Here is a 4,416-nt window from a genome sequence, read left to right as displayed (position 1 = left end):
CCATCAATTCTGATTGACATGCCTTTGCATTGCATAACATCATCTGCATATTTGCATCCAACATCTCATGCTTATTCATTTGCAGGGTATTCCCTTTCAAAACGGGGGTGTCTTAAAACTGAACAAGCAGTGCATCGCATACCATGCATATTAACCCTTGTCTGTTTTGCAGGTGTCACCGCAGTGTCTAATGTTTGTTCCCTGTATCAGGCAGTTATTGGTCCCAAGCGAGTCCACAGGTACCCGACAAAGGAAAATCGTCCACAGCTAGCGATGGACCAAGTACAGAAAGAGTTGGCTGATATGCGTGAAAGGATGGATCAGTTCATGACATTGATGACTGGTATGGCAGAAGGCCAGGAAAAGCTGAGGGAATTGGTTGAGCAACCGAGACCCGATCCGGAGGTGGAGATACCAAATGCTGAGGGGAACCCTGGTAACCCTGGGAATGCTGATAACCCTGGTAACCCTGGGAACACTGATAACCCTGTGAACACTGGTAACGCGGGTAACGCAAATGCTGATGGAAACCCGGGTAATGTTGGTAACACAGGGAATGTTGGAAATGGTATTGGCGGAAGGTACAATGTGAATCAAGGAATTCGGATTAACGGGCACCCCGTTACTGAAGATTGTCAGTATGATCAATTTTCTTTGCACGACGAGGCCCTCGAGACCACTCGCCGTACGGATGAGCTTGCTGAGAAGCTCAAATCTTTGGAGTCTCAAAACTCCTTAGGCTTTGATGTCACAAATCTTGGTCTGGTTCAGGGAGTAAGGATTCCTCACAAGTTCAAACCCCCTACTTTTGAGAAATACAACGGGGCTTCTTGCCCACGCACTCATCTCCAATCTTATCTGAGAAGGTCGGGACTTTTATATCTTCATACAAGCAAGCTGTCGAAGTGGTTAAAGTTGGTAATGCCCAAGGCTGGGGCAAATTTGTGGAGCCAGTCATCAAAAAAGACAAGTTTGGATTGGGGTATGCTCCGGGATCTCAGAAGAATGAAACCGGTGCTCTCTCCAGCGGGGGTTTGGTTTCTCCCCACATCGTCAATGCTGCAGATGAAGACAAGGCTGACAGCGACTGTGACTTAGATAGCTGGATTCGCCCGTGTGTCCCGGGAGAAAAGCTCGACAATTGGTCGTCTGAAAAAACCGTCCGGGTTACTCTACTGAAAGAGTGATTTTTATTGTTTTCCTTTATTACATGCATAATAAAGTCTTACACTTTGCCCAAGGTGTAACGGATCATTTGTAGGGTCATCCATTTAGATACATTTCGCAATTATTTTTATCATCAATAAAGGACAGCTTTTTGCAAACAATTTTGTGTTCTCTTTCTTTCAGTTTTTTTCTACTTTTACAAAAAAAAATGGCAATGTTTCTTTTTTCGTTTTTTCTTTCTTTCAAAAAAAAAATCTCTCATTCTAAGGTAAAGCATGATCCTCCATCATGCAGAGCCGACCACCCGGATCTCACTACTAACGACACTGTTATGGCCAAGTATGACTTCGACAATCCTATCTATTAAGCCGAAGAAGGGGTTGAGGAAGATTGTGAATTGCCTGACGGGTTAGCCAGATTGTTGAAACAGGAGGACCGAGCTATTACACCTTATCAGGAGGTGATTGAGACCGTCAATATCGGTACCGCAGACGACGAGAAAGAGATCAAGATCGGGGCAAGTCTACAGGCCGAGAGGAAAGACCGTTGATCATGTACTTGACTGTGTTAGAAAGGTCAATGGGTTGTGTGCTCGGTCAGCATGACGAGTCAGGTCGAAAAGAGCATGCAATATACTACCTTAGCAAAAGTTTACCGACTGTGAACAAAGATACTCATTGCTCGAGAAAACTTGTCGCGCTTTGGCATGGGCTGCTCGCCGACTAAGATAGTATATGTTGACTCACACGACTCTATTGATATCAAAAATGGATCCAGTCAAGTATATTTTTGAAAAGCCAGCACTTACCGGAAAGGTTACTAGGTGACAAATGATACTGACAGAGTATGACATCCAATACACTTCACAAAAAGCCATCAAGGGAAGTGTCTTGTCAGACTATCTTGCCGAGCAACCGATTGATGATTACCAACCTATGAGGTTTGATTTTCCTGATGAGGACATCATGTTTCTCAAATCGAAAGATTGAGAGGAACCACTCCCGGAGGAGGGGCCTGACCCTGAATCCAAATGGGTTATGATGTTTGATGGGGCGGTCCACGTCAATGGTCGCGGAGTCGGTCACACCGGAAGGGGGTTCATATGCCATTTGGTGCCAGAATAACTTTCCCCTGCACCAACAATGAAGCCGAATACGAAGCTTGTATCCTAAGACTTTAGGAAGCCGTCAATATACAGATTAAAACCCTGGATGTATACGGAGATTCAGCTTTGGTCATCAATCAAACTAACGGGAAATGGTGCTATGCTGGAACTACGTACCCAGAATTGACGTATCTCGGTCAGAGACGAATGAAGAAAGCATTTGGTCAGAAAGTGCGCCCTCGGTGGTATAAAGTCGGTGAATTGGTACTCAAAAGAATTCTTCCTCCCAACACAGATCACATGGGCAAATGGACACCGAACAACGAGGGTCCGTACGTGGTTAAAAGAGTTTTCTCTGGCGGAGCTCCGATGCTAACAACCATGGATGGCGAAGACTGCCCGTCCCCTGTCAACTCAGACGCAGTTTAAAAAAAATATACTTCGCATAAAATAGACCCGCTGGATAGTAAAAAGAATAGTCCAGGCAAAAAAAAAGGGCATCCCGACAAACCAAAAAAAAAAAAAAGAATAAAGAGGTTCGGGAAAAAATTAGGGATATAAAAAAGAGTACACCCGGTGAGTCGAAAACCCAAAAGGGCGGCTCAGGCAAAAATGGGTATCCCGATGGATTGAAAACCCGAAAAGGGGGCGATCCAGGCAAAAGTTAGGGAATAAGCGAATGGCTGCAACCTGAGTTCACCTGTGTTCTATCACCGTTTCATTCAATCCGGCAATCTTCGAAGGTTAAAGATCGACTAATCATCCACTTCCGAAAGCAAGATGAGCGGAGCGTCTTGAGGACATACGAGCCATAGCAGAGTCGAAACTCGGTGGGACCCCGTATCCGCATTGCCATTAGGATAGTTCTCTTTTTATAGCGATCACCTCTTTTCAGGGATCAGCTTCCTGATACCCTCGCCTATTCCTGGCACAAATTTTCTCCCCAGTAAGAGTCGAATAATTCAGTTAAAGAGCCTCTTTATTTTTCATTTATCAGTTTGTTTGTAAAAATGTCCGAATTTTTGATAAAACATATTGCATATGAACATAATGGTGGCTTTTGCAGATGATTTGCAAAGGAAAACATTTAAAATTGCTTTGAATGTGCTTAATCCCGGACGGTGAATTCAAACCGAGTAATTCCCCCGAGGCATACGTGTATTTTTGGTTGCAGGTCACAGGAACCGGATGCCAAGTCATGAATCCTCATCCCCAAGCGGTTGACAAAGTCTCTCCTCAGCAGAGCATGTTCCCCAACAGAGTTGACAGTATCCAGACTGTCTAGCCCCAGTAGAGTTGACAGTATCCAGACTATATATCCCCATTGGAATTGACAGTGTCAGACTGTACCTTCCAAGCAACAACGAAGTGGTTGCATAACTAACAGATGAGAGGGTGGTGTTCCCAGTGTTCATCTCATTCCCCAACAGATTATTTTTAACAGATTTGTTAATCCCCAGCTTGAGGGCGATTAGCAAGTTCATATCCCCAACAAAGGTCGTTTCCTACGACATTTCCCCAGGAAGTGTTTTCCCCACAGACTCTCCTCACAGAGCCTCGCCGAACAAAGTTTCCATAGTTGATACTCCCCCCGCAAGGTCAACTTTTCAAGCAGCCAATTTATTTTTGGCTCATTGGTCCCGGCAGACGGATCATTCCCCACAGAGCATTCAAGGATTGATACAACGATTTGTTCCCTATCGGAGTTTGCTTCCCCAAGCAGATTTCTTTTTACACCATGCATAACATTTGCATTTGCATGCATATCATATCAAGCATACACATAAGCTGATAAACAGGTTCTTCCAAGCAGACTGAAGAATTACTTTACAACCAAGGTCATGAGATCCAGCCAGAGGATCAAGCATGAGTGATCCAGCCTGAGGGTCGTTTTGAAGATTCAGCCTGAGAATCGTGTTCCAGTGATCCAGCCTGAGGGCCATTTCGAAGATTCAGCCTGAGAATCGTGTTCCAGTGATCCAGCCTGAGGGTCATTTCGAAGATTCAGCCTGAGAATCATTTTCCCGTGATCCAGCATGAGAGTCAGTTTTGAAGATTCAGCCTGAGAATCGTTCCCCAAAGAGCCAGCACGAGGTTCAATTTGAAGATTCCCCAGTGAAGTCGCCTACAAGCTTTATTTCCCC

Source organism: Lathyrus oleraceus, chromosome 2 (assembly GCF_024323335.1).
Source record: "Lathyrus oleraceus cultivar Zhongwan6 chromosome 2, CAAS_Psat_ZW6_1.0, whole genome shotgun sequence".
NCBI lineage: Eukaryota > Viridiplantae > Streptophyta > Magnoliopsida > Fabales > Fabaceae > Lathyrus > Lathyrus oleraceus.
Note: the sequence above shows the minus strand (reverse complement) of the source record.